This window comes from Lissotriton helveticus, chromosome 2_1, assembly GCF_964261635.1.
Source record: "Lissotriton helveticus chromosome 2_1, aLisHel1.1, whole genome shotgun sequence".
Classification (NCBI taxonomy): domain Eukaryota; kingdom Metazoa; phylum Chordata; class Amphibia; order Caudata; family Salamandridae; genus Lissotriton; species Lissotriton helveticus.
Window position 1 is genome coordinate 1,086,282,562 of NC_136059.1, and position 27,834 is coordinate 1,086,310,395.

Below are 27,834 nucleotides of genomic sequence, written 5' to 3' on the forward strand. Positions count from 1 at the left end.
AGACCGACAGAGGGAGGGAGACAGAGGGACGGAGACAGAGGGCGACAGACAGAGGGTGACAGACAGAGGGAGACAGGCAGAGGGCGACAGACAGAGGGCGACAGACAGAGGGACGGGGACAGAGGGACGGGGACAGAGGGACGGGGACAGAGGGACGGGGACAGAGGGAGAGAGACAGTTAGAGAGAGGGAGAGAGAGAGTGAGTGAGAACTGCCCCCGAATCCCCCTTAGATGGTACGGGCTCGCTACGCTCGCTACACTGCCTTACTGTGTCGCAAAATTATGCATCTTCAAATAGTGTGTCCCCAACATGAAAAGTTTGGAAAGCTGTGGCCTAGGGGGTCAGGGAGTCTCTACCCTGCCCCCTTTTCACGTTCTCCACTATTGTTTTTGACTCAGTTCTGCCTCGAGGGTGCGAGCAACGTGCCCGCACCTCGCGATTTTTTGTTAAAAAAATGTATTTTTTGCCCTTCAGGGTCCTTCAGGGATCCCATGAGAAGGCCTAGGGCGTCTGGGAGTCTCTTCCCTGCCTCCTTTTCAAATTTTTAAAAGCTTTTATGAAAATCGAGTAAAACGTCATTTATATGCGACGGTCGCGCAACGTACACGCATGCGTGCGCACACTTTGCGCGCACGTAAAGTCATGTGACATGAAAACAACACTTTTGATCGGTTTATAGTAGTTTCTTTTCCAGAATCTTGAAAAACCCCACCCGCTTCCCTCACTATCTCTTTTGGTTTCCTGAGAGAAGGATCTCTGCTTTGTTCCAGCTATTTTCATATCAAAATGGCAGAACAGCAGCCACAGGATTCTTCTGAGTGTGTGTGTGAGTAACTCTATAGATGAGTGTCCGTGTGTGTTAAAAGGTGTATAGTTGTATGAGTACATATGATGAGTGCGTATATGTATGAGTGCCCATATAGAACTGTTAGTGAATGACTAGATGTGTATGTAGATTTTGGAATTACTGAATAGGTTGTTCTAACTGGAATTGGTATCTCCATTTTTTTGAAAATTTTAGTTTCTATTTTTGAATGTGTGTATCAAGGGTTATATTATGCTGAGAGGAGGTCTGCCACTCTTTCACAAGGATGATGTCATCAGTGATGTCATCAGTGATGTCATTTGAGATGTCATCAGTGATGTCACTGACCATGTCATGAATGATGTAATATGTGACATCATCAGCAGAGGATTGCGGGCGCGCGAGTTATAGTGAGTACAACTAACTATAACCGGGGAATTTCAAAGGTTTTTTAAATAGTAATTCCTAACTATAACGTGGCTGAAATCTATGTTTTTTTCAGTGAATTTCAATGGTTTTGTAAATGATAATCTTTAAATGTATTAATTGTTATATTTTTTATACTGATTTACTACATTATTTTAAATTATTTATTTTTAGATATTTTATTTTTTAAATTACATGACATATTTTTAATATAAATTGAAAAAAAATGTTTTTACACCTCTCTGCAACGCAGCCCCCTGACGTGTTTGCAGAGGGGGAACTAATTCCCCTTGCATACTGGGGGTCCCTGGGGGCCAACCAGCCCACCAGGAACCTCCAGTATTCCCCAGGGGCTGCATTGCAGAGAGGTGTAATGAGGCCACACCCTTTTTTACAACTCTCTGCAACGCAGCCCCCGGGCGCGTTTGCAGAGGGAGAGCTAATTCCCCTTGCATACTGGGGGTCCCTGGGGGCCAACTAGCCCACCTGGAATCTACAGAATATGCCAGGGGGCTGCATTGCAGAGAGGTGTAATGAGGCTATGCCCCTTTTTACATCTCTCTGCAAGGCAGCCCCCTGGCACGTTTGCAAAGGAGGAACTAATTCCCCTTGCATACCGGGGGTCCCTGGGGGCCAACTAGCCCACCAGGAGCCTCTAGTATGCGCCAGGGGGCTGTGTTGTTTTGCCCCGGGGGACGGCAGTCCCCGGGGTAGTGTGGGGAGGGATTGGGGCCCCCCACACTTCTTTATCACTATGTCCCCGCGATTTGGTCCCTCCGGGGGTCAATTTGAAAAAAAACAGACCGGGATTAAAAAAACATTTTTCGGGCCTTGGGGGTCCTTGTGGGACCACCTGGGCAGGCCTAGGGGGTCAGGGTGTTTCTACCCTGTCCCTTTTTTGTGTTCTACACGTTTGTTTTTCTGATTTCTTGTGCCTCGGTCTACCGAGCACAATATGGCTGCCACTACACCAAATTATTCGGTGTGATCACCACACCGAATAATTTGTAGGAAACCCTCATATCTTCAAACAATACCCTTTACACAAACCCCTCACATTTGGAACAATGACTGCTGTTGGGATGAGATGAATGCTAACATGGTTTTGTAAGCAGGCAACCTTGCCCTGATTTCCCCATCTGCAAGTATCCATTACATTTTTGATTCTTTGTGCCAAGCTTAGAGGGCATTCTTGTGCTTATGCTGAGACTGTGTATCTGTATTGGACCTGAAGGCCCAGAGTTTGACTCCATGATCTGGATGGACACCCAGGCATGCCTTTGTTTTTGCAATGAACTATTTTCCATGTACAATTCACGATATGGTTAGTGGTGGCAGCAGCATATTGTTTTTATGTTTATGTTTATGTTTAGGCAACTTGTATAGCGCGCAAATACCCTAGGGTGTCTCGGCGCTTTTTAATATCTAATACCAGACAGCCATTTACCCTGTCCGTGGTAGTAAATGGGAAGTCTATTGACCTTGCTCCCAAACGTGAAACTAAAGTGTCAGGATAAAAAAACATTGCTGACAACCTATGTGTATGGTTTGTGTCCAAACATCAGTAGTATCAAGGAGTAACATGTGAATGGTATGATGAATTTGTATGACAGATGATTGTGTTGTTCCGAACTTTAACACTGTACCTGAGCCAATTCCGAGAATAACAAAAAGATTCATTTGCAAGATACATTTTAAGAGCTGTTTTTCTAGTCTAAATTTCACCATTTTAAGTGAACCAATCCAAGACAAATAATAAATGTAGCTAATCCAAGATAAAGCTCACTTATTCATAAATTCATGATTTCGTTGTTGTCTGACAGCAGCGTATTCAAATTGTTTTCTGTTCACTGTTTCTTAGCCCTATTGTGTTCTTTCTTCAGAATGACAGTTTTGTGATATACAATCAACTGTAAACAGTTGAATCACTTGTTGTTCCAGCAAGGTTTTCTATAGAATAATATCAGCATCAACATTTTTTCAGAAATCTAATATCAACTTACATTTTACTTAGCCCATAAGCCATCACGTATCCAGGATAGCACAGTGCATATATTTTATGCATGGAGAACCAATAAATAGGGTGTAGGCATATCAGAACTATCACTGGGTTAATAATATCTATATATTATCTTCCCTTTCTTCTACTTTCTGCTTCTTAAACTGCCAAGTAGAAGCTCAGAAGTATATTATGTATATAAAAGGAATGCGACACTAGAGTTAACATTCCAGTTACAGAAATCTTGCATGTTCAGGCAGCAAACACATTTATTAGGATAACTGAGCTGCACCAACTTTAGAGGCTCAGCTCAGAGACCTCAATGGTGATACAAATAAATTCATGAAAATAAATGCAATGTTTGTGATAAAAAATTTCCACACAAGGCATGAAACATCTATAGCAGCACAACCATCTGACACTAGGGGAACTATATTAGCACAAACGGTCTGCTACTATGGTCTACACACATCAGAAGGCTATGAGCCTAAGTCACAAAGATGACTCTAAAAGTGGAAATGGACATACCCAGATATTTATTTCAATACCTGAGTGTAAATCTCCATCTAAATGTAACTCAGTAATTCCTGGCAGAAAATAAAACTAGTAGGAGGAATGTGTGTCCCTAGCCCTTTATATGAGACATTTTAGGCATTTACACCCCAGATTATGACTCTAAAATACTACTAGTAAATTTCCTAATAAATCTAAATGCAAAATAGAATAGAACAAGAAAGGGTGAGAGGTATTGACAGTAAAAAAAACTGTAAAGAAGTCAAAGCTTATCTCAGGTTTTGAAGCTCATATGGGATGCACTAGACAGAAGAAAGCAAGACAAAAAAATGCAAACATCACTACTAAAAAATAGCAGCAATTACACCAATATAAGAAATATTTATAAATAAAAATTAAAATTGCACATTCAATTCATTTAATTAGATAATGCACAACATCAGAACATTAATAGATAAGTTTAGCAGCACCTTATTGGTTTAGCATATGATTCAGTACAAATATGAAAACATTCACAAAAATGTCAAAACTTGTATATAAAACCTTACAATGGGCACAAAAAAACAGTAAGTTCAGGGCTTCAGCTGCCATTTGAACATGATATTTGAAAAACAGGGGTCTTAAAAATGTATAGCTATTAAAAAAACAGCCGGTCAAACAAATAATGCATGACTTACACACTGTTTCATGGACTTAGAACACTGAAAAAGTACATCTAAATTCGGAAATTGCCCAATACTAATGAGTTTTTCCAACAACCCCTTCAATTTTGTATCATAATTGACCTCCAGTGGATTGTATATGATGAATTCTCAAAGCATGTTTTGATCCCAATAAGATTCCATGGACCCACCATCAGAGAGCAAAACTCTATTAAAAAAGAAAGAGCTTTATGATCACTGAGGGAGTTTTCAATAATATTAATTTTCAGTATAATATTTAAAAACAGCATAAGAAGCCATGAGATAGTCAATTATAGAGCACCTGGTAGTAGTCTTATAAGTAAAATGAGCTGAATAGTCAAAGTCAGTTCTGCTATTTGCTATCAAGAGCTCATTTTTCCTAAGTAGATCCAGGAGTAAAAGTCTTCTTTTATTTGTTTTTATTTTTGCTGGAAACCAAGCCGGTGTATTTTTTAGTGCATCTTCCTTTTTTCAATCAGCTTATAGACTAATTGTGTCAGTTCAGATCACCAACTAATAAAATCTGTCTATCATCGACCTGGTCTACCACATCATTGATGCAAGGGAAGAGAGCAGGTAGAAGAGCATTATACAAGGTGTCAGGAGGAAATTAATGCATTTACCAATATAACTGACTCTCCATCTATCTTACTCTGCAATGGGATGATTTTTACTGCTTGAAATGAATTAGAAGGATTTGAGAAACTACTATAGTTCCAGCTAAAATTATTACTTGACAAAATGAATACACAACAACTATTATGACCCCTGCTATAGTGGGAAGCCCTGCAACTGAGCTGAAAGTACAACCCAGCTAAAAATCTTGCGAACAACAGGTTTACTGGATGTAAGTAACATCAGCTCTTAAACTATTTAGAAAAGCTATTTGGTCAAAGTAGTTCATCAACAAACCAGCAGCATTCCACAAACCATTTTTAAAAATATATTTTTATTCTGTTTTCAAGATATTGCAGTAATGTCACAGAAAAGCATCATACAGAGTATCAGGAGTCCTACCCCAATATCAGTAATGCGTTATCAACAAACAAAAACATCAGTTCTTTTTCCCGGACAACTGTCAGTAAGTACAATTTCAGTATCAGAAGCACATAGTTCTACACAGCACTGCACCAGGCCACATCACACCTATAGTCATCATGGCATTCCCTGGATCTGACCCCCACTGTCTTCCAGTATCTACAAGGAATGATATTGCATCCAGATACCCCACACCTTACGGAATTTCCAGGGGCAGCCTCTGCGGGTGTGAGTAGCTTTTTTGGCCATGATGTACATGTCCATGCCCTGTTTCCACTCCTGTAGAGTTGGGTTTTGCTGTACCCCCCATTACTTGGCTATATTCCTCTTGGCTATGACAAAGCCAAGACTACAGAACAAAAGGTGAGCTTGTGGGAAATCAATGTCATCATTAGGGATCCCCAAAATGATGACTTTAGGGTCAAACAGGATTGGTGCCAAAAGTACCTCACTAAGATCCCCAATAATTACAACCTAGTATTCCTGTTTCAGGGAGCAACTCCACATCATGTGAGAGAAGCCGCCATCTGCCCATGACACCTCAGACAATGTGGGGTCTGCACCCTCCCATGGCATGCAATATGCATCTATCATAGTACACTCTGTGGAGTATTTTGAATTGAACTATATGTAACTATGCCTTAATTGCCACCTCCCTCGGGTGCATCAGGACCTCCTGCCTGTCAATATCTTCCATGTCCCCTACTTCCTCTACCCTGTTCCCTCACAGCTTATGTAGGGTATCTGGCATGTTATAATTAAGAGTTTTGTAAGTTAGGGAAATCGTACGCTTCCCAAGCTCCTCTGTAAGTATCCGGCGTTCCAACAGGGCAGATTCTGGGATGCCTTCACTGAGGAGTCCCTCAGCCCGCCATGTGTGTCTCATCTGTGCATTATTTAAAGATTGGTTAGTACACATTCCAGATTTCCGTTGAAACAAGGAAAACAGCACAATATCCCCTCCCTCAATGTAGTCCTCTAACTTGGATATCCAAATCCGATCTCAGGCCTTAAATACCCGCAGCTTTTGCACTTCTGGGAGCCAGTGACCCTCCCACAAGGGCATTTCTAATGTGGGCCTACGGTATCAGCCTATGGGTTTATAAACATTAGTCCAGGCTGCTAGTGTGACCTGAGTGGTGTGAGAAGATGTTTCACCCCCGCCTCCATAGAGATAGTAAAGGGTGGATCCCATCCTCCTTGCGCTCTCTCCAGACTAAATATATAATGGTTCACCACTCTAAAAAAAAACTGTCACTTGTATTTGAATGGGATTTCAGCAAAAAGTTTCCTCACAAATGATCAGCACATACAACACATATTCTTTGCAACACACAATATTCTTTAGACGTTTTTGCTGAGAATTCTGAATTCTATTTCTTCTTTTGATAATTGACTTAAAACCATAGCCAACGTGTTTCGGCCTCATGGACTTCTTCAGGGCTACAAAAATATGCATTAATACATTATTTTACAGTATATACAAATCTGACAGTTGTTCAAACATCACAGTTTAAAATAAACTCATAATTAATTAAACATCAATCCCTAAAAAGATCTTAATTTTTATACTATCCTGAATAATTTATAATATCTCATTCACATATTAACAATTCCACTGACCTCGATCTGATTAAATTTGTAAATTAATTATTCTCGCACACATATATTTCCACGTAGCAAAACCAACATACGTTTTATAAATTATTAATGGTATAATCCAATGTCTTGGCAAAGGTTCCTCTTGAGTCCAGAAGTGATCCAAAGTTCTGGGCTTCAGGCATAATACTTATGCCCCAAAATGTCTTTGTTCTCTTTGAGCAATCCAAACCAGTTCTGTCCTCACTGGTGCAGTATGACCACAGGGCTGGAGACAGCATTGTGAAAAGGAGACTGACCCTATTCAGTGCAAGGAAATCTCCTCCTACTGCCCTAAATTCAGCCAGTGTCTACTCAGCTCAGCTTCTGAGTCATCCAGGAAGGGCCAGGCACACCTAAACCTCCCCAGTGGTTGTCTACAGTGAAAGCACATCCACAGATGCTGTCACTCCAAAACCAGACAGTCAATACACAAACAGGAAGAGGCACACAGAATGGTTAAACAAGAAAATGTCTAATTTCTGAATGTACAAAGGAACAAATTATCTATCTGACAGTTTATAGTGCTGCAGAATGAGAACAAATTTTAAATGTCATGGTCTCCATAATTTATTATGTTAGCTATTTAGACCTGTTTCAAGGAAAAACATTTCATTAGATTTTTGAAGAGCAGAGTTAGAAAACACTTCTTGTTTCAAAATTTAACATAAAAACAAACTAACAAAATATTCTAAAACAACATTACAAAATATAACTAATGAATCTGTTACAAAGTAAATTCCAGTATTAAACCAGTCAATATTTTCACAGCAACACTCCTCTCAGTTTGTGGTTGTGTTAATGATTCATCTGGGGGTTGCTGGCCATCGGGAACAAAAGTTCAAGATTAAAGGGTTTACAAATTTAGAAATAATCCCCGTATGAGCAAATCCTGAGGAGCTTTCATGATGCATGCCTTCTGGTTTTCAAATTAGCTGTGATTTTCAACGTGTTTGCATTGGCATAAGGCAATGCATTGTGGACTTTGTGGTATGTTACAAACCGAGAAAAGCATATTTCCTTTTCATCACAGATTTCATTTAGGCCGGTCATTGCACTATTGTACTTCAGGATCAAATATGCCTCCTTTTGCAGCAACAGTGCCTCCACATTTCCTCCCCTTGGGGTTTGTTTAGTCGCACACAAGTCTGTCCATTTCAGATCTTTCTCGCTATGGTTTGTTTGCATGAAATGACTCACCATCGGGGCATTAGCAACTTTTGTTCTGATTCGAGATCGATGTTGGGCTGATGCATGAATTTCAAAATCTTGCTTCCGCAAACAGTTATGTCTAATCCTCAAAAGCTGTCCATAAGGTAAATTGTCCTTCAAATTCATAGGATGAGAGCTTTCATAATGGAGGATGACGTTCTTATCAGTAGTCTGACGATGTAAAGTAGTCTTTTTCAAGGGGTCTAACTTCAACATCCAGAAACGTTAAGGATGTCTTACTTTTTGTAAGGATATATTGGATATCAGGATGTCTGGTTTTGAGCCAATAAAAACATCTTGTGGGATAATCTAGATGGCAGGACTTCAGTCCCGGTCTATTGCTTTCCTGCTAGTCTGTTCTAGATTACCTTAGTGCCCCCCATTAGCTGCCGTAATACTGTTTTTTGCTGAAATTAGGCTTTCTTTTTACACGGAGCTGCTTTTTACACAGAGCTGCTTAATTAAAAGTCCTGCATCCAGGTTTTGCTTTTAGTCATAACTATTGTTTTGAAACTTACCGAATATGCACTGCCTGATTTAGTTGGCACACAGCTTTCCCAATCATCACCTGCACACAGCGTTTGGCCTCTGCGGCACCCGGAAGTCAGACGGGACCGCATTGCACTGGGGTTGATGCTCTAGTTGTTAAGATCAGCCACACTATATTTAGCATGCTGGAGCGTCCGCGCAGCGGGCGTGCAGAAGGCACGCCAAAGGCAAGCCCATCTGCGCCCGTCAGCGCCCGGAACGCGACCAGCGCCAGAACCACTGGCCGAATTGCCCCTTACACTTATGGTAGGTGTAAATTGTTAAAGCTATGCAAAAGCGTATGTGCCTCCCATTGTATACTACCATAAAATCTTACAGGGATAGAATTTCAATGCGAAAACTCCTTGTTTACAATCAACCCCACAACATGGCTAACCCCCAGATCCACGACTAAATTCAGAGAAGGGCGAGAAGGTATGGAAACCGCCAAAGACAATAATGGGGAAAACCAAGTTAGGGACAGAGACCCACTAGGGGAATATAGAGCCCTAAAAACTAGGGCAAAGGAGCATATTAAGTGTTTGTTGCTCAACGCCCGGTCGATAGTTAAACACAAGCATGAGCTGGAGGACTTAATTCAACTCTCTACCCCAGATCTAATTTTTATAACGGAAACGTGGCAGATGCAACATCAACACCTGACTGGAACATTGCTATTCCAGGAGGGTATGCTTTCTCCTCACAAGACAGAGGGACAGGTAAAGGTGGGGGCTTAGCAATCATCTACCGGGATAACTGTAAAGTTCAGGTGAACAAGATTAATGCCCTGTTTGCGGAAGCTATGTATTTTCGCATAAAACGTAATAATCTTCAGACCTTTCAAGGGATTCTGGTCTACTGTCCACCGGGTCCTAAAACTATGTTTTCTCAAGACCTCTTGACACTTTTAGAAACTTACACTGACCCTCTCTCTCTCACAATTCTGGGGGATTTTATTTATCACCTTCAATCTAAAATTAGCACTGACACCGCCCTGTTGCTTGACAATCTTGAGGCCTTTAACTTTAACCAAATCATTACTGATTCTACTCACTTGACAGGACACACCTTAGACGGGATTTTTACAAACAACCCTGATGTGTCCCTGGACGGATCACAAGGCCATCTATTTTAATCTTGAAATCAAACAGCCACTCCCTGGGGCACAGGCCAACTCATCTAAGGTACTAACTCGACGATGGGGTAAACTAAAAACGGTGCCTTTGAGGCGGCACTTTATTCTTTTCCCGCTTTACTAGAAACAAATAGCAATGGGGCCGCACTGCAGTTCAACAATTGGTTGAGGACTGCTGCCGACCAGGTTGCACCAGAAAAACTGGTGACGATTAAAAGTGTAAAAATATCATCACCATGGTATACTCCAGAGCTTAAATGCCTAAAGATCTGTTGTAGAAGTTCTGAACGTCTCTGGAGGCAGGATTATGACAGCAAAAAGAAATCTCTCTACAACCGTTCCATCTCCCACTATAAGGAGGCAATCATGGCTGCAAAAAAGGAGTTTTTTCAGCAAAAATTAAAGAGGCAGGAAATTCTGCTAAGGAAGTGTTCAAATCTTTTAAATTATTAACAAAACCCCAGCAAGTTAATACTTTTAAACCTGATTAGGCCCTTTGCAACAGCTTAGCTATATATTTCCAGCAGAAGGTGCAAGGAATCCGCAATGATTTCGTAAGGGACATCGCACCTTATGGGGGGGGAATCATTCTTATAGAATGACTTGTTTTCAACCTCTAAATAAGGAAGCAACTTACAAACTCTTATTGTCTATAAAATCAGGTGCGCCGTCTGATCCCTATTCTCCTTCCATCATGCATCAGGCGGCCCATAAGGTCTGTGATATTCTGACCCCAGTTTTGAATCAAGTTATAACATCTGGCTGTTATCCAACTATTTGGAAGGCAGCATCTATCATCCCCCTTCTAAAGAAACCAAGTTTGGATCCTACTGATCTTAAAAATTATCGACCTATTGCCAGTCTTCCAATCGCAGCTAAAGTTTTAGAGAAACATCTAAACACAGCATTGAACAAATATCTCGATGTCAACAACCTGTTGGACATTTCCCAACATGTCTTCCGTTCCCATCATTCCACCGAATCTGCCTTGATTCTTGCAACTGAAAAGATCCGCAGAGTGGTGGAAGAGAGAGGGAGGGCAGTCCTCATGCTCCTTGATCTCTCAGCCGCATTTGACACCATGAATCATACGATTTTGGTGCAGCGGCTGGGGAACATAGGGATAGGGGGGACTGCTCGGGCTCTCCTGTCTTCCTTCCTGGAAGCAAGAGAGCAGAAGTTAATCTGGGATGGTCTGAAATCAGACAATTTCCATCTCCCATGTGGTGTGCCGCAGGGGTCCGCACTCTCCCCGACCCTGTTCAATCTCTATGTGACTCCACTGGCTAATCTCGTCAGGAGGCATGGTTTTGCTCTGGTCTAGTACGCCCATGACACACAGCTCGTCATTTCCATTCTTAATCGGCCAGAGACCACAGCAGCCAGGTTCCATACGTGCCTCATTGAGATTATGACTTGGATGAGCCAGAACCATCTGAAAATTAATACAGATAAAACCGAAGTGATGGAATTTGGATTCACCAATCTAGCCATGCGAACTGCTGTTTTTCCAGCGTCCCGAACCTTTGTTCCATCAGCGTCCTATCATCAGCAACGGACAGATAATTTCAAGTAAGTCGAGAATTATTCTCGCCATGGCTCCCGCACTGAGCTTCCCGAGCTCAATGCATTTAGGAACCTAACATCACGCATGTTTTTTGTTTTCAGATTCGAGTGATTTTTTTGCCCGAAACCAGACACGTAAGCGTTTTATTTACTCGTTCTGTGTTGTATTTTCACATTTTGGTGCACTGTTCCACCATCACGGGTTCACCCACCTCAACACTCTATCCCCCTGTGATACTTGAATAATGTTGCACACCGGGTCAAGCACGCAATGACAATTTGAAGAGCATTTTGTATAGATTTGTATTTGATGAGCCTCATGGCTTCATGATTATAAATGTTTATAAATGTTTATTAGTGTTTACTCCTTTCAGAGCTCCTGGAAAAAGGGCACATTTGCCCGAAATGCATCGGAGCAATTAATGAAGTATGATTTGAAAATGATTTGATCAATGGAACTGAAAACAAAAATGAAATGAACATTAAAAATAACTAAGAACTTGATGATAAACCAAAGAGGAGTCTATCATTTTTTGACCGAATCTGAGAGAGTGCCCATATATAGGGATGCGTCCATATGCTAATGTTCGCACATGATGTTATTCAATTTGGTGTAAATGGCCGGTTTCACCACCTATTGGAGCACCTAAAAACCAATTGAAATATCACGTTGAAATCAAATCAAGAAGGTTAAAAATTCAATTTTTTTAACACACGCTGTGCACCACGCCTTTCTATTGTATAATTGTGGAATTTGGATTGCGCCAGCCCCTTTGGAATCGATCCTGGTGGCCTTCGGATGCTGGAGAATGTCCTTCACCAGCACCGAAGGTCAGAAACCTGGGGGTCATTTTTGACAGCAAATTGAATTTTGGCCCTCAGATAAATAGCCTGGTATTATCGTGCTTCTTTCTCTTAAAACTTTGAGAAAAATATTTCCCTATATTCCACGAGAGTTACAAAAGACTGTATTGGTCGCTCTTTTCTTATCCAAACTGGATTATTGCAATACCTTATTCCGGGGAAACGATAATTATCAGCAACAAAAACTGCAGTCTTTACAAAACACGGCAGCCAACCTCAGCCGCATTAAAATGATGCATTGGCTGCCAGTTAAGCAGCGCATTGAATTTAAAACTCTGACCTTGGTGCATAAGGCACTCCGTGGCACTGGTGCCGAGGATCTCCAAAATCTTTTTACACCGCATGTCCCAACTCGTGATCTTAGGTCAGCTAATGCTTGCCTCATTGAAAGTATTAAAGCAAGGTGGGTGAGATGGGGGGAGAGCAATCACTCACTGTGCAGCAAAACTGTGGAACAAACTGCCGTTCCTCTTGAAGCTTCAATCGAATCATCAGATTTTTAGGAGGAATCTTAAAACCTGGCTGTTTCCAGCCCTTTAGGCCTACCTCATATGTGCCCTTTCAACCTACACTCCTCAGCACCAAGACGCCTCGGCTTTCGAGCGCTTTATAAGCATTTAAACATAAACATAAACTCCAAAGGTAGCAGATGTTGTCTATGTAACAATACCATTGAATTAAATATTGCAGCAATAGATTATCCTCATGAATGACTATATCTTCAAACCTGGCCATACAGAGAATCGCCATCTCAGGAGCAAAGGGACAACCAATCGCAGTTCCTTTCGTTTGGATATAGAAGTTGTCTTCAAATTTAAAATAGTTTTTTGTAAGGGCCATAGCTGCCAGTCATAAAATGAATTCAGTAGGTACCTGATGGGGTCTTATTCAATTTTCCAAGTAAAACTGTATTGCTTCTAAAGCCTCATCCTGAGGGATCTGCGTATACAATGAAACTACATCAAACGAAACCAGCCATTGGTTGGAAGATTTGAATTGATGGGCTTCAATTTTATTTATGAAATCCATTGTGTCTCTCAAATAGGAAGGAACTTTATGCAGAAATGGTTTCAAGAAAATATACACATATTTGGAAATTGGTTCCATCAATGTGTCAAACCCGGACGCGATGGGTTTCCCTGGTGGTTCAGTCAGTTGCTTCTGAATTTTTGGTAAAAAGTAAATGACTGGGATCCTTGGATACTTCTTGTTCAAATAATCGTGGGGCATATTAGAAAGAAACCTCGTTAAAGTTATCGCCGTTTTATCGGCAGGAAACTGCCGATAAAATGGCGATAATGGGCTTGCTAATATGCGTTTTAGAATTCCTATAGAATCCCAGGTTAGATGTGCAGGATATCTAACCTGGGATACTATAGGAATTCTTTAACGCATATTAGCAAGCCTATTATCACGTTTTATCGGCAGTTTCCTGCCAATAAAACAGCGATAATCTTAACGAGGTTCCTTGCTAATATGCCCCCATATTCTTTGAATCCCAATATTCCCAATGCCAGTCCCTCCAAGAGGACCGACTTGATGATTTCTTGTATTTTTTGCGTTGAATCATCTTTAACTTGTCTATACCAGGCTTGGTTCTGTACCTTGTTCGGTTCTTCCTTCAAGTACATTTCTTTTGACCACAGGACCACAGCTCCACCTTTATCTGCAGACTTGATTACTAGTGAGTCGTCCTTCTTGAGGTCTTGATTGGCTTTGAACTGAGGTGACGTTAAATTGCTGGGGTTTAAAGAGTTCTTGTTCTTCAATTGTTGTATTGTGGACAGCACGACTTGTTAGAAAGCTACTATTTCTTTTGGGATGATATATACTGGAGGGATGAATTCTGATTTATTTGCAAGGCCAGAAATTATTTAGGGGTAAAGCTCTCCTTATTGTGAAAAAATGCCTTTAGTCTTACTTTCTGGAAAAATTCAATAGCTTCAATTTTTAGTCGTGTAAAGTCTGGTTTTCCCTTTGGGACAAATTTGAGGCCTAGTTCAAGTACAGATTCTTCATTTTTAGTGAATATTTTATTGGATAAATTCACAATGGAAGATAGAGCTAAGTTTTGTAATTGGTGCCTTGTTCGAATTTCCCAAGGTTGTGTTTTGAAGAACACCTTGTTTTTTTGTTGACCCTTTTCTAAAAAAGAGTTTTGTCTTTGTTGATTTCTGTTAGAGGAGCCTTTACCGGGGTCTGAATCTCCTGTGTTCTCTGATGATGAAGTCTCAGAAAATGTAAGGAATCTGTCTTTCGCTCCTTAAGGTAAGGATATACAGTTTTATGTTAAATATTTTCCTATCCTTTTCAAACTTGGTAGATTTAAAAAGTTGATGGTGTTGTCTTTAAATGTGACCAACTCTTTGTCAGTTGTTTCTGGTAGAGCCTTAGCCTCTGCTACGGCGTGATTGTCTTTAATTGCCTGGATTTGTTTTTCTAATTTATCTGCTTGCTGTTTGCAAGTCCTTTGGGCTGTCTATATAGTATGGACCATAAGGACTCAACTACAATTTGTGCTGATGAAACTAAATCCTTTCTTGTACTCAGGGTCTTCTGTATAGATCACAGGGATATTGTTTACTTGTAGGCCTCACGGGATGATTCCTGCTTTAAGGTGTTCCAGTAGGAAGAACCCATGTAGCTCAGTACGAATATGATTTTTGCATAGTCAGATTAACTTTTCGGATTAATTTTGTTGTTTAGCTGAGGTATTCAGAGTTATTACGGAACAATGAGGAAGGGGCAGAAATTAAGTTCTGTAAAGCAGGAAATTACGAAGGGAAATCAAGTCAAAATTCATTTCTCTTTTTGATTTATAGATTTTATCTAGTCTTAGCCCTGAAGAAAATCCTATGAATCAGATTGGGAGTTGAAACCCGTTGGCACGCTTTACCACTGGGGAAACAAGTGTATGGAAATAGGATTTGCTCATAAGGGGATTATTTCTAAATGTATAAACCCTTTAAGCAATCCCTGTATGAATCATTAACACAAGCACAAACCAAAAGGAGTGCTGCTGTGAAAATATTGACTGGTTTAATACTGGAATTTACTTTGCAACTGATTCATTTGTTATATTTTTTAATGTTGTTTTAGAATATTGTGTTAGTTTGTTTTTTGGTTAAATGTTGCAACAAGAAGTGTTTTGTAACTCTCCTCTTTAAAAATCTAATGAAATGGTTTTCCTTGAAGCAGGTTTAAATAGCTAACATAAATTATTGAGACCAATACATTTTGAGTTTGGTCTTAGTCTATCAAAGTAACAAACAGCACTGTAAATTGTCAGCTAGATAATTTGTTCTTTTGTATTTACTGGCCCATTCTAGCTGGGTCAATCCTGTCTTTGGAGTAATACTTTCTAAAAGTGGCATTTTCAAACACACAATTTAAAAACCATCTTTAATAAATGTGTTATTAAATTCTGAGTTCAGATAGGCTAAACTTTATTTCTCCATCTTGACCAAATGGGAAGTTATACTTGTTGGACGTTACAAAGTATTTCCCATTCTATCCTATGAGGCAGATAGGCTTTCAATAGCGAAAAACGAAATTGGCAGTATTTCACTATCAGAACATGTCACACACCAGTACATTTCCTACTTTTCACATACACTGCACCCTGGTCAGGGGGGTTCATTGGGCCTACCATAGGGGTGCCTTGCATGTAAGAAAAGGGAAGGTTAGGGCCTGGCCAGTGGGTGCACTTGCCAGGTCAACATGGCAGTTAACAAACTGCGCACAGACACTGCAGTGAGAGGTCTGAGATACCTTTCCAGGGCTACTCTTGTGGGTGGCACAAGCAGCGATGCAGGCCCACTGGTAGCATTTGATTTAAAGGCCATGGCACACTCAGTGCACTTTACCAGAGGATTTACCAGTAAATCAAATATGCCAATTAGGGAGAACTAATTAAGATACAAATTTACACGGAGAGCATATGTACTTCAGCACTGATTAGCAGTGGTAAAGTGCCCAGAGTCCTAAAGCCAACAAACACAGGTCAGGAAAAAATAGGAGGAAGAAGCAACCCCCTTGCAAGGCCCAACCCTCCCTTTTTCTTACACAGAGGACACCCCTATGGTAGGCCCAAGGTATCCCCTGGGCAGTGTGCAGTGCATGTGAAAGGTAGGACATGTACTGGTGTGTGTAACATGTCCTGATAGTGAAATACTGCCAATTTCGTTTTTCACTATTGAAAGACTATCTTGCCCCATAGGACAGAATGGGGAATGCTTTGTAACATGTTACAAGCATATCTTCCCATAGGGATAAGATGTAAAAATTGAGTTTAGTATCCCTGAACTCAGGATTTATTAACCATCTTTTAGTAAAGATGGTTTTTAAATTGTGTGTTTGAAACTACCACTTTTAGAATGTGGCTATTTTATGCTCAGCCATCCTTTGTGACTCTGCCTGTTTTTGGAATTGACTGTCTAGCTTTGGAGTGAAAGGGGTTGGGATAGGTGCAGTGGCTCCATTAGTCTGAATGAGTCAGCACTAGGCTGAATAGGCCTGATCTGCATTTGGGGTGGTGGGAGGAGTAGCACCTCTACCTGAATAGGGTAGTGCCTGCCTTCCACAATGCTGGCTCCGCCACCTGTGGTGTGTCTGGAGCCAAGGCCCACACTGACAATGGATGTTGTTGTGCACTTGCAGAGTGCCCCCCAGAACAGGTTTGAACTGGGCTCAGAGTCTCTTACACAAAAAGAACAAAGACATTTTGGGGTATATGTATCAGACCCAAACCCCAGATGTTTAGATCATTCCTGGAATTCAAGAAAAACCTTTGCCAAGGAGAAGAGCTGGAAAGACTGAGGAGAAGTACTGCCCTTGCTGTATGTCTGGGGTTGGCCTGCAGTTGCTGTTTCTCCCAAGGAATGGAGAAGGACTTTTCTGTTTGCTGTGTCCTCTGCTTGAAGGAGATCTCCAAGGGCCTGAAGTGAGCTGGCCTCCTGTTCCGAAGTCTCAGGGACACAAAGAATTCACCTCCACCTCCCCTGAACTCTGCCATTGTGAGTTCTGACCTCCCTAGAGGTGCCTGTGCCCATTGTGGGCCTCTAGAGGTTTTTGCTGCTGTTTGGGAGCTAGAAGAAACCTGAAGAACTGCTAAAATCGACGCATCACTCTTCTTGCCGCTGTTTTCTTGACGCATCGCCACAGCGCAAGAAGAATTTCCACACATCGCCGTGCTGCTCGAAAACCGTTGCAGCACCTGTTGTGGCTGCAAGGCTCGACACATCGAGGGATCGCGGCTGAAGAGAACCGATGCAGCACAGCTTGATGACACAACATCGATCGCCGACGCATCCGGGATTTTCACACATCATACCTGTGCAGCACGCTTTCCTGATGCATCACCTGCGAACCGGAACCATCACAAAGAATCGATGCATCACTCCCCATACAGTCCGGATTTGACACAACTCACTGCAGAACTGTCGCATCGCCTCCCCAAGGTCTCAGGAGTGTCACATCTCTTTGTTTTTCGACTCTGTAGCTGTTTGGCTTTTGGAACTTTGACGCATCTACATGGAGTTTGGTGAAAAGTCACGCATCCATAGTTTACTATAGTATAAGTTTTGAAAGCTTCTTTAAAGTCATATTTTTAACTGTGTATGTTGGATTTTTGTTGTGTTGGTCTTGTTTAGTTTAGTTAAAGATACTTTATTTTTTTTTACTGGTGTGGTGTCCATTTGTGGTGTTTTTACTGTGTTACTGTGAGTGTTAGCAGAAATACTTAACACATTGCCTTTGGGATAAGCCTGTCTCCTCGTGCCAAGCTACCAAGGGGGTGAGCAGTGGTTATCCAAAGTGTGTTTCCCCCTTACCCTGACTAGAAGAAAGGGTCCCTATTTGGACAAAGGTACCGACCTCTGCCAACTAGAGACCCCCATTTCTAACAGGTAGCCTTTGCAAGACTCCCTTCTGGAGGATTAGAATAAGCGGTCTCTTGTTTAGATAATAGATGGAGAGAAGCACAGTACAGGGTGTTCTCCTTCTGGAAAAAATAAAAGATGGAATTGCAAACCTTGATCGTATTTACGGGCATAGAATTCTTTTTCAGCGGGTTGAGTTTAGTCTTTTTGCAGGCTGTTATGGGAATCATTCTTTCAGACCTAGGTTTCCTTATTGTCATATCTGACCTGAAGGGTCCCTTGCTCACTTTGCCACAGGATTCAACCTAGCCTGGCTGTTGACAGCTGATTAGCCAGAAACCGGTCCCAGGATGCTCGTTTCTGGTCCAGGGAAGACATAGCTTGGCAGCTCGGGCTGGACTGTTCCCATGAGGCACAGAGTCAGACTGATTTACATATGGCCATGTCTGAACTGGGGTGGCGGAATGAGCTAAAGAATGATGATGGATTAAACCTAAATCAGTTGACTGGAGGTGAGTGTTTTCAATGTTCAACACTCTGTCCATCATCCTCTTTGGTTTTGCTTTATTCGCCCTAAGTTGGCAGGGTATGCCCAGACATTGGTCCCTTACTCACTTTGCCACTGGATTCAAGCTAGCCTGGCTGATGACGGCTAATTAGCCAGAAACCGGTCGCAGGATGCTTCTTTCCAGTCCAGGAAAGACATGGCTTGGCAGTTCGGGTGGACTGTTCCCATGAGGCACAGGGTCAGACTGATTTCCATATGGCCATGTTTGAACTGGGGTGGCGGAGTGAGCTAAAGAATGATGATCGATTAAACCCAGATCAGTTGACTGGGGTTGAGTGCTTGCAATATTCAACACTCCATCCATCATCCCATTTGATTTTGCTTAGTTTGCCCTAAGTTGGCAGGTTATGGCCAGGCGTGGGTCCCTTGCTCACTTTGCCACTGGATTCAAGCTAGTCTGGCTGATGACGGCTGATTAGCCGGAAACTGGTTCCAGGATACTTGTTTCCGGTCCAGGGAAGACATTGCTCGGCATTTCGGGCTGGACTGTTCCCATGAGGCACAGGGTCAGACTGATTTCCATATGGCCATGTTTGAACTGGGGTCGCGGAGTGAGCTAAAGAATGATGATCGATTAAACCCAGATCAGTTGACTGGGGTTGAGTGCTTGCAATATTCAACACTCCATCCATCATCCCATTTGATTTTGCTTAGTTTGCCCTAGGTTGGCAGGGTATGCCCAGGCGTGGGTCCCTTGCTCACTTTGCCACTGGATTCAAGCTAGTCTGGCTAATGACGGCTGATTAGCTGGAAACTGGTCCCAGGATACTTGTTTCCGGTCCAGGGAAGACATTGCTCGGCATTTCGGGCTGGACTGTTCCCATGAGGCACAGGGTGAGACTGATTTGCATATGGCCATATCTGAACTGGGGTGGCGGAGTGAGCTAAATAATGATGATGGATTAAACCCAGATCAGTTGACTGGGGATGAGTGCTTGCAATGTTCAACACTCCGTCCATTATCATCCCCTTTGGTTTTGCTTTGTTCGCCCTAAGTTGGCAGGGTATGCCCAGACGTGGGTCTCTTGCTCACTTTGCCACTGGATTCAAGCTAGTCTGGCTGTTGATGGCTGATTAGCCAGAAACCGGTCCCAGGATGCTTGTTTCCGGTCCAGGGAAGACATGGCTTGGCATTTCGGGCTGGACTGTTCAACACTCTGCCCATCATCCCCTTTGGTTGGGCTCTGCAATAAGACAGCCAAAATAAGAGCAACCCTGCCAAGACTATTGAAATGCAGTTGAGCGGGGTCTTTCCACCTCTTAGCCTCACCTCTTTATACAAGAGCTAGACAGAGAGTAAAAATAAACCTCGAGAAGGCAAACATTTACTGCTACTTACTTACGTAAAGTATAAGCAGGCAGGGCCAGAGGCATGGAAGGTGAAGAAACTAGGCTTCACTCACCACAACCTTGTCCAACCTTGTACTGCACCTCACAGCATTTGTATGAAGTTTGCTAATTCAGGTGACCACAGTAGTGCAGAACCAACTGTATCCAATGGAAAGATTATGGAGTGTTCCTTAGGTCTCCCAAGTGCTCACCAACCTACATGTATCTCCCCTGTGGAGCACACAAGGAACACCACAGTCAATTTCACAAACAATTCCAGTGATTATACAGGAGCCTGTGGCATATCAACAGAATGACATCTTGAACAGAATACTGCAGGGGAGCCTCACCTGTGGCACAAACAGCACTAGCCCTAGTTAGTCTTCTTCTGTGGCAAGTGCTTGTGGGCTCAATTGCTTGTCCCTGATCTAATAACTTGGACTCTTAGCTACCAAAGGGGAACTAAACGCAGACCCCCTGAATTTCTGCTTTCACAGTTCTTCAAGTTCTCCCCAGTCATCCAGCAATGGGACTGGTCAAGCAGTTGCTTTTTCAGAACCGAGTGTCCACCCGCCACCCTGTCAGTATGCCTGCTCGATTTAGATGGTGGCTGGTCACTGGTGGGAAGACTGTTGCAGTCCCACCGCCTCCACCAGACTCTTTCTCCTGTGTCAACGGCATCAAAGGCAGAAGCTGCTGTCAGAGGGAGTTCTGCCAAGATTCCAGCCATCCAGATTATGATGTGCCTTTCTGTCGAGGCTACTGTGGTGTGGAAACCTCCTAGCTCGAGCTGATGGAATGGTAGAAAAAGAGGTGAAAACTCACCTTTTTCCAGGGTCCTACTACTGATTCCATTGTGAACGCCATTGTCCAGGTCCATCCTGTGTTGCTGCTCCTTGACACTCAGCCACCCTGTTGTTGCCATGATCTGAGGAAGGCTTTTATGGAGGGTGTGGGTGTACATTCAATAGTGTGTGTATGTTGTTGGTGTGCAATACTATATGTAAAAATATGGGCATTACACATTACCCACATATACATATTGACAGATTCACAACATATGTGTATTGAGAAGATAATAAGTAGTACTTACCTGTCTGCACACCACCATGGCCTCACTCCGTCATGACACCACCGCCTGGACGCCACCATCACAACGGGAACTTTGAAATCTGCTCAGTGTAAAAAATGTCTGCATGATGCCGACAGAGTACTGTTAGTCAGCAGGGAAGATGGCTACTGCGGTGGTCTCCTGTATGTTGCAGAAACATCTAAATACAACCGACAGACACCTGTCAGCTTGATGGAGTACTTGAGACCGCCGCCTCTGAGGTACGGCGGTAGTCCTACCAAGATCTAAATCAGGCCCTAAGTTCTGATGTTGTTTAATTATATTTTATATAGCACTTGAAATAATCTTCTTGGTATATGGAATAAAGACAAAATTAAACACTTATACACCCAGGTATTATAGTTAATGTTGCATATCATTTCAAAAAAACAATGGCAATTAATTGTTCAAAACAATTACAATGTAATCACAAAATACAGCAATTTTTGTGACTTAGAAAGTCTAAATAGGCCAAGTAAAAAAACAATGACAAAGATGTAAATTGTACATATTGAATATTATGCGGTTAACAAATTCCAGAATCTTCAATCACAAAGTGAAGGGTATCATCACACATTATTCTCTGTGTGTACCCTAAGGAACTATCTTTTATCCTTTTGTGGTTCTTCCTTGATAGAATATTTAAAGTTTTTCAAAAGCAGAAAGGGCTCCTCCACACTCCTCATTAAAAATCCAAACACATTTTGACCAAAATATGTCTGGACACAACAAAAAATGGGGAGGGTCTCTTCAAAACTAGCCATATCATCTACAGATGATCTTATTTTGATTTAGAATGTTTTTAAAGATATTTGAATCTCAATGTGTTTGTCCGATATACAACTGCTCCTAGTCTAGTGTGGCTTTTGTTCCAATGCTAATATGTGTTTGTGGAGTTGTAAAACACCTTTGATCCTCATGACACAGTTGTAGGTGTAGCTAGGTGGTCTTGGTTTCCCTGGGTGATGTATTCTCACCCAGCAGAAACACTAGCAGGCCTTGGCCCCCAGTCCTGGTCACAAGAAGAAGTCTTGCAGAGCTTCCCCTCCTCACACAGCCCATCTGGCTGCTTGGCAGATGACAATACTTGGGGTGTCAACCACCTCCCCTTCTTAAAGTCCATTTTTAGACACCAAAAGTGATTTAGGAGTCTTTGGAGTTTTATGTGGGGGTTCTGCTTCTTTGAAGTATACCATTCTCTCCTCTATTTTCAAAGGCTGACTGTCTCAGCAGGAGAGACTTTGGAAATCATAGTCCCACAACACTGGCCATGGGAGTGACTACAGGTCATACCTGGATGTTAGTCACTCTAATATGTGCATCAATAGGTTCATCCTGGGCTCCCTGCCCTACTCTTTATGATCCTGTTAAGAGCCCCATCAATCAATCATTCAATAAATGTGCATTATAGAGCGCACAGCAAGTCTGGGCGTTAATGTGGACTGGCAAAAAAAAAGATCAACGCCTCGATACTACACCTGAGAAAAGAACCATGTTTTTAAGGCCTTCCTAAACTCTTGTTCTGACTTGATCAGGCACAGGTGGATAGGCAGATCATTCTAGAGTTTAGCTGTCCTTACTGAAAAGAACCTTCCTCTTTGTGGTGCTTTGTAACATCGCAGGACACAAAGAAGTCCCAAGTGATTGGATCTCAGGGTATGATCCTGATGATAAAGGCTAAGCCTCTTCTTAAGGTAACATGGGCCAAGTCCTCTTGTGGTCTAAAGACCAAAGTCAGAGCCTTGAACTCTATCCTCCTGGCCACTGGGAGCCAGTGCAACTGTCTGAAATGAGGGGAAATGTGGTGCTGAAAGAGTACCCGGTGGATCAACCTCGCTGCTGCATTCTGTATTATCTGTAACCTGTGGATCAAACAGGCTGGGAGCCCTAGGAAGAGGCTGTTAGCATAGTCCAACTGAGAGGTTCCCAGAGAGTGGACAGTGATCGTACGGCTCTCTTCCAGCCAGAGTTGTATTAATTTCCTCAAGGATCTTAGCTCCCAAAACGCTGGAGGGAATCTGTTGGACTTGTGCTGTAAAAGAAAGATCGGTATCAAACCTGATACCCAGATTTCACAATTCTGCGGCCCTCTAAAGATTAGATGGCGGAAGTGAAGCCTGATTAAAAAACAAGATCTCGTTCTTATCAGCATTAAGTTTTAAACAAGTATCATTCTTCCAAGTTAATATACTCTTCAGATATTCTTTGAATTTATCGAAAGCTGCTGGGTAGTGTTAATCAAAAAAAAAAAAATACCAGCTGCATATAGTCTGCATAGGAGTCTACCTTCATGCCCCAAGATAAAATAAGGGTGGCAAATGGGGCCAGGTAGAGATTGAAAAGCAGCTGGCTCAGGGCAGAGTCCTGAGCCACTCTGCATGCACACCAATGGTTCCTAAGATATGTCCAGGCCCCTTCCTTCACTGAATCAAAGAGCAACCATTGAAGTGTTCAGTGGGAGTCTTTCTCTCCCTTCTCCAGGTTGTCCAACCCAGGTCAAAGGAATGCAGCAATCCACAAATCTGTCTGGAGGGATTCCTCTACTCCCAATGTCTTCAACATGCAAGCCTGTGTTTCCTGAAATCGCTAAAAAGTAAGTACTCCCACTAATGTACTATTGTAGGTACCCTTGCACTCAGTGAATATACACACCACACACACACTGCCCAGTACTTTTACCTCCATTTTTTGTGGCACCCAAGACACACATACATTCAGTTCACTCTTTGTGTGCTGCTCACTACTGTAGCCTTTCTGTATTGTGCCATGGTGTGCTACTTGCAAACACGCAATGCTAGCACACACATTCACCTTGTACATGCTTCACAACTCTTCACCCTTCAACTATTGTACTTTTTGCAAGCATGCATACACTCAGAACATGTTTTCATTGTGCCCGCGTTGCTTAGCACTACATCTATCTTGTGATATATTGCTCTCTGGGATACATACACCCAGCACACTCACTCACCATGCATGCACTGCACAGCACTGCTCTATCCCTAAACTGTACCCTTCCCCGGCACACATACATCCACTGAAGAGTTACCACTATTGCACTCAAGGGCACTTTACATCTAACCAAAGTAGGCCAAGGATGAGTTAAGCACACAGCAGTGGATGTTGAGTCTGAGTGAGTTGATAGGCCTCACTCCAGTGACACAGGTTAAACAGGACCTGTTTACGTCTACTGATCAGAGAAAGGTATGCTACCACCACCGAACTCTTGCTGCTTCCTGGTGAAGGCAATAGCCTTCCACCACAATGAAGGAAGTGCTTTGGGGTGCCATCCCGGTCCAAAAAGACTGAAATCCATGAGACAGGCCTATGTCATGGCATACACGCATAATCCATGTTTGCTTATGACAAAAAAACAGCCTTAGGAATCCAGACAACGAGTACAGTTGGGCACTCAGGACCACTATGCATCTATTGATGGAAAGTTACATTGCATTTGTGGGCTTCAGTGTATACATACACCACCCTCATATAAGGCAACATAATATATCTACAAGGTCACCACTGTGATCTGGCTGGGTTTCAGTATAAAGGCACTGCAGTAACATATGCAAGTAACATCAATTTCAAATATATTTAATATAATGCACTTGATTACATTATTTTATCACCAGAAGCCTAGCAGTGGGCTGGACTCCAGTTACAATGGAAGAGAACTAGATTAGACTCCATCAAATAGGAGGATAGTTCAGGTAAATAGGGGAGTGGCCAAGAAGCTGAAGAAGAGATCTCTCAGTTGACAGAAGGATTTTGTGATATTGAAAAGGGTGCGCTTGGTTGATTTTAAGTTAAGGCAAATAAGAAGTTGTGTAGAAGGAGGTGGGGGACTGCATAAAAATATTTAGGATTGTGTAAGAGACTGGGGGCCAGATGTAAGTAGCCTAATACCAGTCGGTAACGGCCGAAATTACCGAATTTTGGCCATTACCGACCAGTATTAGGCTTTTCAGATATAGGGGCCTAAATTAAGGATTCGGTAATATAATGAATCGGTAATTTAAGGAATCGCTAAATTACCGAATTCTTAAATACCGATTCGGTAAATTTCCGAATCCTAAATGTAGGGAGCACTCAAATGAGTGCTTTTCCCATTTTAGGATTCGTTATTTACCACCAACTACAAGTTGGTGGTAAATATCGAAAACCCCAAAAAGAAGCAATTTTTTGCAAATTATTATAGTGCCATGTGGCAGGCATACATGCCCTTAGGGCATGTATGTGTGCCACATGTGCACCCATACACTATTCAGGGGTGCAACAGGGTGTCAAAGTGCCACCCTGCCACCCTTCAATGTGTTCCCCTTTTACTGAATCAGTATTTACTGATTCGGTAATTCCCCGTCATTCCTATGGGCCTCCAGGCCAATTACCGAATCAGGAAATACCGATTCCGTATTTACCGAATCTTACCAATTCAGTAATACTTACTGAATGAATACCTACATCCCATTTAGCGATTCTAAAATACCGAATCGGTAACATTCGGTCTTTTAGAATCGGTAAATCTGGATTACCTACCTCGGGCCCTGGGTTATTAGTTTAGTTTAATGGTGACTTGCCACCTTAAGAAATAAACACAGTCCTTTTCATTGTGAACCACTAAAGTCACTAAGGGCCAGATGTAGGTAAATTTAATTTACCAATTCTAAAATACCGAGTCATACCGAAGCGGTATTTCAGAAGCGGAAAACGAGATGTAGGAAAAAAATCTGTAAAAATGACCGAATCGCAATCACTCGGTATTTGAAATCGGTATTTACCGAATCGGAATATACCGACTCGGTAAAATCCGAATCAGTAAAACCCATACATTCCAACTTGCCCATGGCCCATATGAATGAATGGGTATTACCGATTCGGTAAATACCAATTTGGTAAATACCGATTCGGTAAATACTGATTCGGAAATTTGAAATTGACAAACATGTGAGCCTGTGAACCAATCAGGAACTCCAACCACACCCAAACCCAAAGGAACTTGGGGATCAACCAATCACAATCAAGCACCCCTCCCCAGTACCTGGGACTGACCACGCCCATGCAGGTGCAGAAACCAACAGTCAGGAGAGCAGGAGGACACACTGAGCAGCAGGCTTCCCAGAGCTCACCTGTACAGCACCATGGAGAGTCAGGATGCACAGAGGGATGCTGCTGAGCGCAAAAGAAAGATGAAATTCAGCCCTGAGGAACTGCAGGTGCTTGTTGCAGAGGTTGTCAGACATTACAGCAAGATCTTTGGGAAGCAATCACTGCATGTTGCTGAGTCCATCAAGCGCACAACCTGGATTGAGATACAAGGCAAGGTAAATGCCATTGGTGTCACCCACCATGAAATAGACGATCTGAAAAAACGGTGGTTTGATCTCCGCATCATCACCAAGAAGAAACTGGCAGCCCACCGCAAGGAAGCTGCAGCAACAGGGGGAGGAAAAAACGAGCCCCACGACTCACCGACATAGAGGAGCTGGTGGAATCCACCCTTGAGCCTGAATACATCCACGGCATCGGGGACGCTGACAGCTCTGCAAGAGCTGCAAAGAAACAAGGTAAGATGCCAATACATTGTTGTTAACCCATTTACCTATTCCCCTTGCACACTCTGTGTGCCTACATCATACTCCAGAACAGGTTTTACCAATGTCCTGCAATGCATCATGGGAAATGTAGTCATAGGTAGATACCTCTATGCAGTCAGCATGCCATGCAGCAAGGGATGCTACAGACTACTAGCATAAGCAAATGAGGGACAGGCAAATGTGCTATAGTAGTGTGTTTAATCAAGAGACACAGGTGAACCACTCCACTGACACAATGTCCATGTCTGTCCACAGGGGAGTCATCGTGCAGCGCAGCAAAGGATAGGGAGAAGAGGAGGGAAGAAGCTGGACCCAGCACAGGACACGGAGGGAATGACAAAGAGCTGGCAGCCAAGTCACCTGAGGAGCCAACACCACCACAGCCACAGTCCCCTCTGTTATTTGGGAGTCAGGAGTCAGGAGCGGCTGCACAGTCCCCCACCCCCACAACTCCGTCCCCAGTGCAGGAAAGGGCAAGGCGCCTTGATGTGCCCCCTCCCCGCATACTGGAAACATCCGAGGAGGAAGAGGATGACATGGCCATCAACCCACAAGTTCCTGCAGACGCTGAGCATCTGCCCACTCCCAGAGCTGTGCAGGCCAGTGTCCGAGGACGAAGGCCACGGGAGGCAGATGAAGTGCGTCGAGATCAGGGGGTCTTCTGCGGACTGGAGGCCACCATGGTCAAAGTTCAGCGCCTGCAGGCGAAAGCAATGATGGGGGTTCAGAGGCAGGCACGCACAACCAACAACAAGCTGGATGAAATAGGCAAGGGCATTGGAGACATTTCCGAGAGCATGCAGTCAATGGCATCTGGCATTTCCGACATTACACAGTGCATGACTGTCCTGTGCGACAAGTTGGACGGGGACCATTTGTAGAGACGCAAGGCTTGTGTCGATGTGCGGCAGCAGACCAAAGCCCTGAACAGATTTGCTACTGCAA